The 16,375-nt window shown below is 40.9% G+C and overlaps 1 protein-coding gene across 3 annotated transcripts in view; it reads left to right on the top strand.

Annotated features, from left to right (window-relative positions):
* The window catches only part of map3k13 (mitogen-activated protein kinase kinase kinase 13), a 40,947-nt gene that overhangs the window by 8,454 nt on the left and 16,118 nt on the right, over positions 1 to 16,375 (top strand). Inside the window, exon 2 of one of the 3 annotated variants that reach the window (XM_074694799.1) lies at positions 7,404 to 7,483. The exons of 1 other annotated variant lie outside the window; for it this stretch is intronic. The gene's annotated coding sequence lies outside the window, so the exon portion shown is untranslated. Of the gene's footprint in view, positions 1 to 7,403; positions 7,484 to 10,496; positions 10,767 to 16,375 lie in introns of those variants that run through there. One more of the 3 variants, XM_074694800.1, reaches the window with a different exon arrangement.

Raw genomic sequence — 16,375 nt, 5'->3', positions numbered from 1 at the left:
ATGTACAGAGGCCTCAGTCGTCCTCTATTATCTCCTGCTATCATTTACTGCATGGTGTTATCACTCTTACCTGTCTACTTCCAGTCTCTCTAGCTGATTAAAATGCTGAGATAAATATTCAAAAATATTTTTTTTTCATTTTCATTCACCTAGTTTAAAAAAAATCTGATATCTCTGAGGAAATTAAAATCTTGAGGTTTTTTTTTTTTTTTTTAGCAAAAAAAGAATAATAAAGATGTTACATTTGCTAATGGGAAGACAAGGGCTGTAAATATTTCATACAATTACAAAAAAACATTGGTTGATTTTTTATTTATTTATTTATTTATTTTTCCCTTTTTTATTTATTAAATGATTTTTCAACTGTCCAAACTATACAGCTTGGATAACATATTGCAGTTGAAACCCTTTCACTCTTCACTTTTGGACTGACTGTGATTGGCCCTGCTAGCTAATCGGTTTAGCTCTAATACGGATTGAAAGAATGAGTCTGAGTCTATGAGAAAAGGACATTTTTCTGCTATTTTCTGTCACAAGAGCTGGTCATTGCTTTAGGTTTGCAGTGTGGAGGGTGTAAAAATTTGGTTTACAGCCTGTTTGATGTTATAAGAGCAAGAAAACTAATAGATTATTGGTGTTTTTTAAGTCTGCTGTAGCATAATATTGCTTCAAAAATGTGAGGGGAGATAAGATGATTCAGCTGATGGCTTTACAGTGAGTACTCCATGTACAGTATGTGCTCTGCCCTGCAGTGTCGCCTTCCCTCAGTACAGCTGTAACCTCACATATTCGTCTAACCTCTCACCCCAGCGAGCAGCAGCACCATACATCCCCAGCTTCACAGTTCCAGGAAAGACTCAGCTGCCTCCCAGCCAGTGCAGCCTCAGACTCATTTCATATCATCCATCCAGGGACGTGGAAAGAGGAGGCGAGGTGTGTGCAAACATGACAGCGTTTACTCATTTCCTCCCACTTCTGTTACTCTCCTTTGTGTGATGCTTTGAACCAAGAAGACTTTGTAGCATTCTCTGTTATCTAAGACTGGCTGCAGCGTTTTGCATTATAGCTCTGCACGCAATCCCATAAATCAGGCTCGGGATTATCAGGTGCATACAGTTCAGAGGGAGGCTCTGTGTCTGCTCCTCCTGCAGTCGACTCCGCTGCGGTGATAAAGACTGAATCGGGATAGATAGAAGGATTGTTGTGGTGCAGGCAGAATCCTCCGGTAGTGCTGAACAGTCATTGTTATGTAATTTCCTCTCAGTGCGGATTGGTCAGGCTGAGGGTTGTTGGTGGGCTCAGCACAGTAATCTCACAAGCATTATCTGCCTCTCAGAATCAGCGGCCGTTATGTGCAGGACTCACTCATCCATGTCAGCCTTTGTAAAAGCGACCAATCAGCCGGGCCGGCCTGTTTCCATCTCAGGCGAATGGTTTAGTCCTTCTGCATAAAGTCAACACTCTGAGGATCAGTGTGTGTATTTATTTCAATTTCATTTTGATAACCAGCTGCTTCAGGGCTGTTTGATTTCATATGGTTGCTGCTTGTCCAAAAGACAAAAAAACAGACCAGAAGAAATTTGTTTTATCCAACAGTACAGCCACATTCATACAGTCAGCGTCCCACCCCAGCAAGATAAGAAATAAAACCAACTGTTCAGGCTGATCACGACAATTTAGCCTCCAACACAGCCTTCAAAAACGTAACTCTTTTTTTTTTCCAATCCTAACTCCAGTTCGAAGAAGCACACAAAAAAATCACCTTTGGTAGCCTGTTTGCACTGATCAGATCAAACTGACCTGACACGGTCTGGTCGACAGTTTACCTTGAAAAACCAGCTAGCATATCTCATGTCACATGACCTTAACACCATCACCATTGGTCTTCAAAAGCAGCTTTTGAAGACTGCAGCCCTGTATCATAGAATGTAAAAAATGATCTTGTGTTTTTTAAAAGAAATTTAGCAATTCAATCAACTGAATGGAAGTATCAGCTTAATCTGGAGTAGCATTAGCTTTGTTGTTTCTTTGCAAAGATATTTCTAGTAAACTCACTTCGAACAAACCTTATTGCATGCTCTCCCTTAATTATTTGGGAAAACATGTATGTCTCCTTAATTTTTCAGTCAAAACAGTGTTTAAAATTTTGTTTCAAAGGTAGAATCTGCATGAATTTTCATTACTTGTAAGTAAACACAACATTCAAACCTGGCTGCTCCTCCTTGGATCAGTGCCAGCGGCAGCGCACACCTGCTTCCATCTCTGACTACATGAACTCACTCACTAATCCAGCAACCACCTGTAGCATTGCGTTTCTATTCTATGCTTTCTATGCATCCTATGCTTTATATGGGGGAGACACTTGAGTACCTGACTTTGCATGTTAGCACAAGCTAATCATAGGTATTTGACTCATACCTGGTTAGCAGAAAGCCAACTTGTATCGCTCTTCGTCCTGTGCTGCTCTCCAAGTGCCTGAAAGCGAGTGAAAGTTGAGTCAAACTTTACCCTTGTATCGGAAAAGGCTTTATCTGTTCTGTGTTTACGCCCCTATGATTAGCTTCTTCCACTTACTATCATCAACATTCAAAGCCACTGGGTTCACTGGGCACTCTGTAATTTGCTGATGTAACCATGCCTACTTTCCACCAAGAAACGTCCCAGGAAAACCAGAACATCAACATACAGGCTGAGGAGGGGGTTCGGGCTGACACAGACACTGACACACATGTATAGAGGCCTGTAGGAGATGATTGAGCAGGATTATTCCTGTAAAAAGTTGACAATCTGTAGACCTTTAACCAAGGCTAATTTTGGCACATTCCCATTAGCTTTAACTAGCGCTGGCTTGATTTTTGTTCCATTAGCTGTCAAAGTTAGCTAGCGTTCTGCTTTGATTTTTAGCTTCATTTAAAAATGACATCCCTGTAACTACTGTTTATTCCCTAGTTTAAAATGTAAAGCCTTACTGAGATAATGAGATACTGAGAAATGAAAATTGCTGCTTGTTGAATTTGTGTTCTTTGATTCCTATTCAAAGAACCAGTCTTCCAAAGCTGGTTGGGAAACAAGGCTCAATCAATTTGACCATTCTTTTAAAAGAAATCAAATTGTGGTTTGATTTGGTTTCCTTTAACAGAGTGAAACCTCTTATTTAGAAGTAATCTGTCTCCCCACTGACCAAAACAGACTGTTTCTTTGCCAGAAATTGACGTTTAGCCAGTCAGAGTGGCTGAGAAAGCTTTTTGTTGACAGCTTTGTTGCTCTGCGGACTATTTCCAAGTCCATCATAATAATTGTCCCAGAGGATGCTGGTTCAGCCTCTGAGTCTTTTAGACTTTCATACAAAAAGTTATCAGAAGTCATACAGAGACAACTTTCTGCCTAAACCGCTGTAAAGTACATCACCCAAAGATTCAGACCTTTGAATGTGTGCTAAGCTAAGGAACAGTTGGTTCTGGACGCTAAGTGCTAACTTTAATACATCTGTTTCAGAAGTGCTAATAAAGTGTAGTTTATTTCCCAACGTTGGTAAATACTCACTCTTCAATAAACTGTATTCACTAGAAGAGAGATTAAAAAGTTATGTGCATGAAAATTAAGGAAATGGAAAATGAAATGGATAAAACTGGTTTCACAGACCATAAAACAAGTAATTCTTCATAAAATTCCCATCACCTCTCAGTGTTTATCTTTGTTTTTTTGTGTGTGTTACATCCAGAGCAAAGAGTATTACATAATCACTTTTATAAAAAAGAGAGAGTATAATCTTTTATTCGACAGCAAAACTCTACAGTGATGATTTAAATCTTTGCTTGTGTGCTTTTGTCTTCCAGTCAGGAAAACACACCATTCTCTCATACCTGCTCATGTTAACTGTACAGATGTATCAGACATCCTCAGACTCTTGTTGATTTTTGGTAACAGCAGCTGTGAGTGGTGTCTGCGTGTCTCCACCTGGCTGCTGCATGCGCTGTCAGATTGTAAAGTAAACCACTGTAAGCTGCGATGCTGCTTTTTCTCTTATTAATGCTGGGACACAGGAGCTGTCAGTGCGGCTGTTCCGCTGCTGGTGAAATAGTAATGAGTGTGTATAACTGAGCAGAGCCCGTGTGGTTTACAGCTCTGTTGCACTCCGAGGAGAGGGCAGGGCACATAGAGCACTGACCAGCCATGCATCATGTTTGTGTGACAGTGATGGAGACCGGGCAGGAGGCTGTGGTGACCACTGATCCTAGAGACTCAGGTCAGGATCTTTACTTTAATCCTCTCAAGGTCAAAAAAGTTTCTAGGTTTGGAAAAGTTTTTTGATCCTGTAATACTTCAAAACTTTGAAAAAAAATTAAAGGGCAACAAAGTTTTTTACTGTACGTCATGTCAGGTTACACAGATATCTGTAAAGTTCTCGTTAAAAACTGTTTTAGAATAAGATGTAAATGTAGGGGCACTGGTATGGCTGAGCGGGGAGGTTGTGGTAAGCTTAGGTTAAAGTCCAGCCTGTGGCCAGTTTCACACATTCCCACATCTATCTGTTGTCTTTTCTTTGATAAAGGCATAAAGATCCTTAAAAGCTCATTTTATTAAATTAATTTATTTGAATAACAATAATCGTATAAACATATGGACAAGAAGATTTGAATTCTTCTGTATTTCTGGAGTGTTTTGAAACACCAAATTGAAAGCGGCACAATGATCTTCATTGTTCTTAATTCAAGTTATTTCTTTCACAGTTAGGGATGGGTACCACATTTGGTGCTTTTCTAGGTACCAACCAAATTCTGTCAAAAGTACCGGGTACCAATTCAAGTAAAATCAAAAGGTATCATGTTTAGGTACCTGAATGCATCCTTGAGACTGTGAGGGAGTGGAAGAGAAGGAGATTTTCCATGCTGGACATGAACACAGCATTGAAAGGTTTTATCTTAAAGAAAAAAATGTTTTAAATTATAAGAAAATACATTTTATTGTTAAACAAATTGATATTTTTTACCACAGAAACACAAAAAAGTACTGAAAATTAGGGATGTCCCAAACCAATCGGGGGTGATCGAGGCAGGAAATCGGAAAAAGCCTGGGGCGGTTGTTCTTGTTTTTAATTAAATTGTGTATAATAGCAAATCATCATTCACTTTAGGATATAACTTTATTTGTCATTATAACAAGTACAACAAAATTGCAAACAAGAAATTGCAACCTTATTGTCACACACATACAAGGTTATCTTGTGGTGCACCACTGAGAAGCTTTATTTTTATTTTTGTTGATCCAATGCTGCACTAAGTGGAGAAAAAAGCTATATCCATGTTGGCTAGAATGATACCGTCATTTAAATAAAATTAAAAAAAAAAAAAAAACTCAAAGGACAACTTGTAGGAGTGTTTTTCTTTTCTTTTTTCTTAATGCATTAATCAGATCGGTAAATATCGGGATCGGCAGATACTCAAAATAAAAAAATTGGAATCGGATTGGGAGCAAAAAAGCGTGATCGGGACATCACTTCTGAAAATTGGTACCGTTGAGTACTGATACCCACTGCCAGAAAGCGGGCATCAGTACCGTATTGTTTCAAATGTGAAAGGTACCCATTCACTGTTGATGTTTTCTGGTTTAGTAAATGCAGATTGAGTTTCAGGATTGTAAGGTTTGGTTCCCTCCACTTTCCAGTTACAATGAAATGGGTTAAAAATATATCTGTGCTGAATTCAAAGGAAGTTGTCCAAAGATTGACAAAACCATGAGTGACTTGTGTTTGTGGATCATTTTAAGCCCGTCAGCTCGTCTGTTGCATAACGAGCAGTGGCGTGGCTTAGGGCCAAGCGGCGACCTGCGCGCTGTGGAAGGACACAGCATGAAGCACACAGAGCTTCAGAGCAGCGACACAACAGGTGGTTGGAAAAGTGACGTGTTTTAGCAGGGGGTTAACAAAGCAGATCAGAAGTTCAGTTCAGGTATTTTCATAATGATCATCACAATTAGTATCTGACAATTCGTATCAGAGAGTTCTTTTCATCAGGCGTCATTTATGAGAGGGTAAACTGTAATGAGTGGCTGTTTCAACCTGAGGAAGCTGTAATCAAAGAAAAGAAAATAAAAAGGCTCAGGTTCCAGCTGCCCTGCTCGCTCCTGAAAGTTATTTGAAACTTTAATTAAAGTTGTATGACTTCAAATCTGTGAAGGAACATTCAGGACGGAGGAAATGTACAGTAGGAGTGACAGCCGATGGTCATCAAACTAAGGCTATCTCTTGTGTTTTTCCAGTATGATACTGAAGATAAACTCTATTTGTATTACTTTTTTTAATTCTTCATTTATTGTGATGAGTATTGAGTAAGTGAATCCATTCTTCATCTCGGTCAGGATTAAAAATAACTCCACACTGAAGTGTTGGAAAATCCCTCGAACCTTGAAATAACATGAAAAAAACCTCTTGACTACTGCGAATGAGTCTGGAAGTGATGGAGGACAGATTGTCCTTTTCTGAAGTGGCTTCATCACTCCTTCATTTCTGTCTGAAAGTCCTCAGCTGGGCGTGTTTCTGTCCTGTTTTGAAGCTCATTGTGGCTTTGCTTTCTTCCACATGAGCACGCAGGCTTGTGATCTGCTGACCTTTGGAATTTCGTCTGTAGAGCTGAGCGAGACTTTCTCGCTAAGCAAACAGTTCAGGTATTTGAATCCACGCCGCTGTGGACAGCCGCTGTCTCTCCATCTCTATCACTCTCTCTGCCAATATTTAACCAGAGCTGTATCGCAGGGAATTCCCCCGCTGTGTTTTTGCGTATGCAGCGACATGTTTACAGGAGTGTGTCTGCAGCAACAAGGCGACAATAACAAGGTTGGCTCACGCCCACTCCGGTTTTCTCCAGGCCTGGAAGAATGCTTGACATTGTCTTAATTTTGGACTTTTTGCATCACAAACGGGTTATTTTAACAGAGCTAACTGTGTGCTAACACGCTCACCATTCCCCAGCGTCAGTCCCATTAGAGCCAGCATCCTCAGCCATCTGCGCTGTGACTCATTTGACTGTCATTTCACGCCATTTAAAGGCTGCGTTTGGAAATCTCAGCCTCACCCTGGTACACTAAACCTCCCCCCTCTCTGGCTGTGTCCCCTGCTGGGGTGTGGCTTAAAGATAGAATCGGACAATGCTGCTCCAATGTGCCAAACCCCCACCCTTCATGCACCATTACATTCTTACTACCCCCCTACATCCTTGTCCTCCCCAGAGGTTTGGGCTCTTAAGGACAGGATGGGGTGGAGCAACTGCTTTCAGAGCACTTCCTTTCATTGGCAGCCCTCTTTCTCAAACAGTTAGATTTAGCCTCAATCTTTAATATCAACACAAACATATAACAGACACACAACCATGTTGGTTCATCTCTGATCTGTGTTTGTGTGTTTGCAGGTGAAAAGTGAGACAGAACCAAAGCAGAGCCCGGACCCCACTCAGCAAACCCTGTGAAATGCTCAGAAACCATCTGAAAGGTTAGTGTGTGTACAAACACAGAAGCATGCACACAAAAAAAAGTTGAGTGGCTGAATTAAGTAGTTTTATTTTCAGCACAATCAGCGGCACCGTGAGGCATCGTGAGAGGTATTAAATGACCTTTTGGGAAGAGAAAAGAGCCGCTTTCTTGACATTCTGGCTCTGACCTTTGGTTTCTTTTCAGCTGTTGTAGCCCTTCAGTCCTGAAACTTGAACTTTAGTCCTCCTCCAGTATGGATTCAAGTCTGATGGTTTGATTTCAGACTGGACTTCTCAGCCTCATGAGGAAACCTGAGGGAACATGGTTTATTTCAGATTTGGTATTTATGGATAATGAACATATAGTGAAAACTGTACGTTGTGTACATTCCCTGTGGAAACCTCGGGTGGTGGCTATTTATTAACCAGTGAAAGGAAAGCACAGCTGTACAGAGCATTTACCCCCTTTGATGGGAATGTAGGTCAGAAATAATCTGTGAAATACAATCAACATTTTTTCAACTGGACCATTTCTGAACAACCTGAATGAGTTAAGATCAAGAGAAAATAGAAAATTCCCCAATTTATTGACTTGTTTATTTATTTCTTCTTCTTTTTCAGTATAGTTTGTTCCCAAAGGTTTTAGCAGCAGGTGATAAATAATTTACTGATACATTAAAGATTAGTTATTAGTCATGAATTATAAATGATTGCAGTCAATTAAGAGCTTGATTTGAGCATTTATACAGACATTTAATACAGTGTGTAAACCCTTTAAAAGGTACTGTGTAGTATTGAGAAATTTACCAAAACAGATTTGATAAAAGTGGAGTATAATATTCCCAAGTGAGGTTGGATTGATGTATACTTACCTATATATTAACATTTATTTGTGTTACCTTGGTATGAGCCTTTAATTTTTTTTGGGAGAGTTTGTCTGTGAACAAAATAACTTAAAAAGTAACAAACAGATCTTGATGGAATTTTCAGGAAATGTTCAAAATGGGATAAGGAAGAAGTGATTAAATTTTGGAGCAGATCTGGATCACCGTCTGGATCCAGGATTGTTTTAAAGCCTCACCATATGTGCATGTAAGTCCATCATAAATGGTTGGATGGCTTTGCAAAACAGAACAAAACGAGACAAGGTCACCATCATTTCTGACACATGTAAAAGTATGATCCAGATCCTGGAAATATTCTGGATACTAAGATCTGGAATATGATATATGTACTGGGTCATCAATTATTGTACAAACCTGCAACTAACAGCAAATTGTAGCAGACAGTCTGCTGAAAGTATAACATTAAAGTAGGACTAAAGTGTTGGTGACAATCACAATATGCTTGGAGGAGGTCTGTGCTCTCTAAGTGCTTTTGTAGTTTGGAAATACAAATATCTGATAGAGGTGTCCCAGTCCGTTATTGATATCAGATATCGGTATCAGCAAAAAAACAAATATCGGTATCGTATCGTATCGGAATGCATCTAAAATCTCCGATATAAGCAGTCCATTCCAGACTCCGCTCCTGCTGTTTTATTTGATTTATTTAGGTTATTTTCTGGGTCTTCTAATTTATTCTTTATTTTATTCTATTACTAGTTTTTTCCTATGTTTAATGCTAACATTTCTGTTACCCATTGGTTAATAATAAATGGGTCAGTTTTTCCTCATACCTACTGTTGCTGACTACTGTTCTTTGTTTGAATAATATCTCTTAATCAAGCCTTTTCTAACATGACAGACATACTACAAAATAAGTAATAAAAGTATGTTTGTTTAATAATGATATCGTATCAGATTAATATTGGTATCTGCTGATACTCAATGTTGCAGTATCGGTATCGTATCGGAAGTGAAAATGTAATATCGGGACATCCCTAATATCTGATTTAAAGATAAAGATTAAGAGAGTAGTTGTTTTTTACAGAACAGTTTGTACTGATACATGTGTAAAAACTGGACAAATGATGGTTCATATTCTTCATGAATCACAAGAGCTTCTTGTCCTTGGAGGCCACCATAGTTTTGGAACATCTGAGCAAGAGAGGGTTTCAGTCTAGAGTCTGACTTCTTGATGTTACTGAAAATTCCCATTTCTACAGACTTTACCTTCAAGCATTTGACACCTTGGATCTCAGGAATTCACTGTGGTGGATATTAGGGGTTTTCTTTCCAGCTTCCGTTTTAATCCACTGTCCAATCTCTCTCAATAAAGACTTTAAAAATCAGCAAAAGAAACTTGCTGTCTGATGCCAGTTGACTTTTCAGACTTAGATTTTTACTTCATTTCAGATACATTTTAAATAATTATTTTCATTAATTTCAACATCACATCCAAAAATCAAACACTATTTCAAAACAACCATTTCTCACGAATCAGAAAATTAAATTTGAGACCTATACCATTCATTTCAGAGGCTGTAAAGGAGCCACTGAAAACCCACATGATGGTTTCAGTGACTCACTCCATTTTAAACCTACCAACATTATCATTAAGATCTAGCTGCATCTTCTGTAGGAATTGGTGCATCTCTCTGTTGAAAGTGATCATAGAATAAATGTTTTAAGTGTTTTATATGGAGAAAATGTGGGATGTTCCTTTGGGTTTCAGTGAGACAGGGTTTTTATGTAATATTCCATATATTATGTGTTGTATATGCCTGAAAACGCCTGTGATATCCTGTTCATCGTGCAGGCTGACTGTATGTGGGCTGCTGATACCATTGACATGCAGAGAACTGATTGCTGATTTGGTACAAAGGGATTTTCTCTTATGCAGAAGCGCTCTGTCCTACTTACAGAGACGCCACCGCAGCCCAACCTGCTGTTCCCAGCTGGTGCTGCTTTGAAATACACCCCCCCCCTGCTCCTCCTCCTCCATCCTCCTTCTCTTCTCTCCTCTCCTCTTTGCTCCGCCTCCCTGAGTCTGTGCAGAAGGCTCCACCCACTCCCGCACCCCCTGCACACCCCCTCCCTCCTCCCCCTCCTCTGCTCTTTGAGCCGCGTCCTCTCTGCGTCAGACAGCTCCATTCATGAAAAGTGTGACGTGAGCGGGTCTTCAGCGACTCGGTGACGCTGCCGGCCACCCACTCACGGCCCAGGTGCTGCAGGAGTTGGAGGAATGTCTGTCATCCTCTTGCCTCTGTCTCTTCTCTCCCTCTGCTTCTTCTTCTCGCTGCTCTCCTCCATCCTCTCTGCGAATCCAGCCTCTCGTCCCCCTGGCAGCTTTTTCCTTTTTTCATCACTTCATCCCAGCCTCAAAGCTGAGAGAGGACCATGAATCTGAGCTCTGTCTGCTGTGAGTAATCTGCTGATGCTCTGTCTTTCAGCACATCTGATATGGACACACTTTTACTTCTTCTTCTTCTTTTATATCAGTTTCTTTTCTCCAGTGTGTACTTGTAAACAGTCTTTCTTGTGTGTTGATACGTGGGCTGTTTGTATTTGAATCAGCTGTTTGCTCAGTAGCAGTGCGGCTGCAGGAGTGTGTGTTTAGCCGTCGTGCGTCGGTGCGTGCGGGAGCTATTTTAGGCTCGGCGGTGATGCTGCTGCTGTTTTTTTTTTTTTTTTTGATGCAGTGCTTCTCTGTGCCCTCTGAAGGACAGGTTGACTTATAGGTAAAGGTATACCAGCAGAGCCCACCCTCTGCCTGCTTGATGTAACAGCCAAATCATCCTCCGAGGCATTATTACAGCAGCGCGGTCAGAGATGAAAGACTTTTCTGGGACACACGTGTACCATGCACAGCCCAGTTATGTCAGTCTATGTGCACATAACACTCTCATTTTCTCATGCTTCTCATGAGTCCCTGCATTAACTGTCTCTGGCATCCTTTACTTTCTCCTTCTCCACTTTACATCTGCATCCATCTCTTTATTCACTTGGCTCAGCAGCAGAAAGCTGTGTGTGGAAGTGTTTGTGTGAGCGTGTGTCCACCTCTGTCTTCTGCTGCTAAGCATGTTTATATAACCGCACTGGATGAGTAGCCGGCAGCCGGGCTTTGGAGGAGAGAAGAGGAGAGGAGAGGAGAGGAGAGGAGGAGGGGAGAGCTCCATCCATCCCCACATCCATCTTTCCTCCACTCAGAGTTTAGAGTTGCATATTCACATCCATGAGGATTTTTCATGTCTTGCGTGTCTGACTCCAGCTGCTTTGGCTTCACAGTCTAATATTGAAACATAGATGAGATGCATGCAGGGATATAATGAACCCAGCAGCTAATAGAGGCACTAATGTGTATTGATTTTTTGGCTTTCTGCTGTGGCAGAGTGTCTTTAGGCAGAAAAGAAGAACATGCCGTACAAAGCCCACTTCCTCTAGTTAAACCCACTAACCCCCTCCTCTGTACATTTGTGTATTTTCATATCACAGCCGTTAACACGGTGTCAGTCGCAGCCAGGCTCTCGCAATATGCGTGTTGGTCTGTTGTGTCACTTTTTGTGTGTCTGCCTCTCTTCTTGCTCCTTGTTGTTGCAGAACAGGCAGGCTGTCCCTATTAAAAGAGCACAAGGGGGATTGTTGTGGCAGCAGCTGCTCTGGTGTGCAGCGTCGAGTGTGTGTGTGTGTGTGTGTTTGTGTCTGTCTGTGTTTAAATGTGTGTGTGTCTGTGCTGCTTTCTCCTGGCCGTGCAGGGCAGACAGGCCCAGTTCACATGGAGCCGGCTCCTCTTGTGTCCTTTGTTGTTGCTCTGGGAGTCTTTCCCATTGGAGCGTGGACGGTACAGTATCACGCCGAGAGCAGCCACAACAGCAACAGAGAGGCAGTTTTCTCCTTTTCCTCCGTTTCTCCTTCATTTCTCTCTTTTCTCGTCTCTGTTTCAAGCCACGGCACATCACAACCCTCCACGTCTCTTTCTCCCTAATCTTCTTTTCTTCCTCCACTTTTCTCGCCTGGGCTCTGTTTGCATTCATCGCCTGTCCGGATGAATCTGGTTAGACTTCATAAACAGAGCTCTCTAAAGCTTTACCATTAAGCAGCACTGGGAACAAAGAGTCAGCTAAGCTGAAAAGGCCAGTTCTATAGCCTTGCAAGCTCTTCTGAGCAGAGTGTGCATGATAGGTTCGAGGAGGCTGTGTGTCCTGACTGAAAGTGAAACGGGGAGAACGAATCTGGAAAGGGGGACGTGTGACGTGTCGATGGCGCACACTCTTTTCTTCAGCGATCTATTTTTCTCACTTCTGGCTGGTGCTGACTGAGGCTATTTGAGGCACAAGTTGTGTTTGTGAAGTGCCGATGATTCACATGCATGTTAGAGATGTGTCAAAATAATGGCTCAAAACTTTGGAACTTGTGACTTTGGTTGTGAAAGCACGACTTTCACTTTCTTTGTTGCGCTGACTGAACAAAGCAGGAAAACCACAGTTGGACACTGAGGCTTTGTCCTGTAGAGAAAGAAGCCAGTGTGTAGCTTTATTTGTTTTCACTCTCTGTTATCCTCCTGTCAGTCATTTTTATGGAAGTTTAATTGATCTACCTGACGGCTCTTATCTTCTTCAATGAGAAATCCGGAAATCACAAGACCGTGGAGTTGTTCCAAGAATGACTCCAGTATCGCAGACGCTTTAAGTCGATGTGGCTTAAGATGTTGTGCAGAAGTTCGCCAGTGAATTCAGGATCCTATAATATAATCATTAATATTTAAAAGTTGGCTTGTTTGTTTTTTTTGTGCACAGCAACAGTCATGTTTACTACTAACATTAAAGAGAGAAAGATTGACTGATATTAGGGGAATTATCTCCTGATGATAACAAAAAATGAGAAACAAAAGTGCTGACCCAACCAGATCAATAGAAAGCCTTAACATCTGTCTGTCTCATCATTTTTAAGACATGCTTTTATTTTGAAATTCCATTTTTTTTGCCTGATTGACTTGAACTTTCAAACAAAACTGACAGAAAGAAATAAAAAGGATTAAAAAAAACACACTCAGTCTCCCCTCAAGAAAAAAGTCAATGAGTGAAAATATTTTGAATTTCTGAGTAAATAAGGGAAACTTTTTTTTCAAATTGAGATTTTAAGGTTGCACAATCATTACAATAATTGAACTTCTGATTTTTCTTTTATGCAAAAAAAAAAAAAACATTTGTTACGTTAAAGGTTAAAAAAATGAAAATGATAAAAAAGAAAAGTGAAAGAAAAAAAGAGAATAAATTGAAATTAAATTAGATTAATTACACACATGATTCATTACAGATCAACCTGATTTAGAAGAAAAAGGAAAAAACTGTGCATCTCTCTTTAATTGTCACACACTTAACCAAACCCTGCTTTTTGCACATGTAGGGTGAGAAATATTGAATAAGTGTGCAAATGTAGATTTAAATACATATATAAAATTGTCAAATACACAAATATCTGTCTGTAAACATCACTGTGGAACCACGGGGAAATGATTTGTAGATGTCTAACATAAAAAAAGAAAAGGGACCACACTGCATCAAATCTGTTTAGAGATCCTCTTAGAGTCTGTCTGATTTCCTCAAATTTTACACAGTGTAATGTTAAATAAGTCCAATTTTCATATAAAGGAGGAGCTGGGGACTACCATCTGAGTAAAATAAGTAGTCTTACTAACAAAGTGATAAAGGCTCTTAGATCCTTCTTCCATTCAGCTGAATGTAAGGCTGGGGAGAGGACACCAAATACAAAAGAAATACAAAAAAAAAAAAACCTTGCACTTAATGGCAGCACCTGCTGCCAAATAACTTATAGCACTGTTTTCGCACTAACTAGGTTTTCCTTCTGCCTAAATTCTTGCTTGAGTTGTACGTCACTTTGGACAGAAGCATCTGCTAAATAAAACTGTAAACTGTAGAACAGCGATCAATGGGTGAGGGTCTATCTAAGTGCATATTACAAAAAAGTGTGTTAAAATTAGTTTCCAAAAAAGTGGTTAGGGACAGGCAAGACCAGAACATGTGGGTGTAGTTTGCTGGTGACTGATAACATCTTGAAGATAGTAAAACTTGACAAAACACAAAAACACATGCCACATGCAAACAATAAGAAGAGGAAATACACAGGAAACCAACTCAACCAACTTTTCACACAAAAACTGGACAACAAATATAAACTGTTTTAATCCCAGTGATGAGTAAGCTGCAATGCATTCATAGTTGTGTTCAGAATTTTGGGGTACCGATAGGGTTTTATTGTGAAATGATACAAATTATTTGGATTTGAGGCATTTCATTAGTAAGTTTTCAAATCAAACAAATTTACTTCAAAATCAAAATCAGATTGCGAAAGACATTATATTGGTTAATACTGTATGGTAGTCCAAAGTGGATTTATTCTCATCCTACAAAACAACAAACAATTATTCAACAAAATAGTTTCAGTGCAAACTATTGATTTTTAACTATATGTGGTGTATACAGTATCAACCAGACATAGGTTTTGGTTTTGGTTTTGGTTCTTGCACTAGTATATGTATCAGGAAACAATGAAACACTGTTGGTCATCAGTCTGAGGCCTGCTCTCCCTCTAGCCACCAGCAGGTATTTCAGCCAGCCTAGGTGAGTCACCACAGGAAATGAGAAAAAAAACAGATTACAGGAAACGATCGACCACGTAACAGCAGCAGCCTAAATGCTCAGCCAAAACCTGTTTATTTCACCAGGTCTAAACCAGCAGCAGATTATCATTCCCACCCACCTTCAGCTGACTATACAATCCCCCCTGGCAGGACTCACAGCCATGATAGTGAGGGAAAGCTGATTTAGACGTCAGCCCACATCCCGACAATCAAATCAGGTTCTGGCTGCTCCGTTGGCAGTCCTGTTCCCGAGGTCTCTGTGCTGAATGCTGATGCTGCTAAATATATTCTGACTGCATTACCAACAAGAAATCCATGTGCAGTGTGTTTCACTGCTGGAGTTTTGTAACATTGCCGACTCACATGGTGAACTCCAGTAATGAAAGTCCACTGTGTGCAAGTGACTGAGGAACAAGTTTAGATAACTGAGTTTATCTGTGACCCAGAGGAGGTCAGTCCTCAGACTCCCAGACTCCTGATCTTGTATTTAGGTCATTTTTTAGGACTTTTAGTGTGGCTGGTGAATTTTAGGGTCCAGCTCATGATTCAGATTGTTAAACAGAAATATTAAACACCACCAACAGGAAACACTGTTCCTGCTGTCACTTTGGGACCCATAGAAGCACCCCCCAGGCTTTGCTCCCTCCCCAAACCTGAGCCTTGGATAAGAGCAAGTGTGACTGGCAGCAGAAGGTCAGGATGGATGCTGTGTTGACATGGTAACGTGTGAATGATGAGGTGCGGTCGGTCCTAAATTGGTCCCTTGTTGTTGGCGCAGCTGTCACCTAAAGGGAGGTCCCCCCTACGGGGCCCAGCAGGGCTTTCCTTAATGAGGAGCAGACTGATGGGGACACAGATGACGCTGCTAATGTGAGCCTGAATGCAGAGTGTGCACCTGCATACATGTCAACAATCTGTGTGTTGCTGCTTCGCTGTGCTGTGGAAGGTCTCTGGACTGATCCACTTCACTGAAACACAATCCAAACAAGCACACTGGCCTTCGCTGAGTGGCACAGAAACCCCCCCCTCCCTCACATCCCCAGTGGATTGCTGGGAGTAGTGGGATTATTGGATCCTGCCAGACACGCCCCAGGCTTGTATATGTGTGTGTGTGTGTGTGTGTGAGCACGTGTAAACTCCAATCCCCCTCCAACACCAGCTGCCGTGCACACACCCTCACATGAAGAGTTGAACAGTTTACCAGCAAAGCCTTACTCTCCCTCTTTGAGTGCGATCGTATAGCTAAGAACGACTTCCCATGATGCATTCTGCCTTTGGTCATTGACATCAGGTCACTTTTTGAGAGGCGAGGAAAGAAAGGAAGTGTGTAGAGGGGTATATGGAGGGGGAAGCTGAATAGGGGCTGTGTT

The sequence above is a fragment of the Halichoeres trimaculatus genome, unplaced genomic scaffold (assembly GCF_033239565.1).
Source record: "Halichoeres trimaculatus isolate MK-OKI-2021-1 unplaced genomic scaffold, fHalTri1.1 fHalTri1_scaffold_19, whole genome shotgun sequence".
In the NCBI taxonomy this organism is placed as follows: Eukaryota; Metazoa; Chordata; class Actinopteri; order Labriformes; family Labridae; genus Halichoeres; species Halichoeres trimaculatus.
This window is presented reverse-complemented; position numbering and strand designations above follow the sequence as displayed.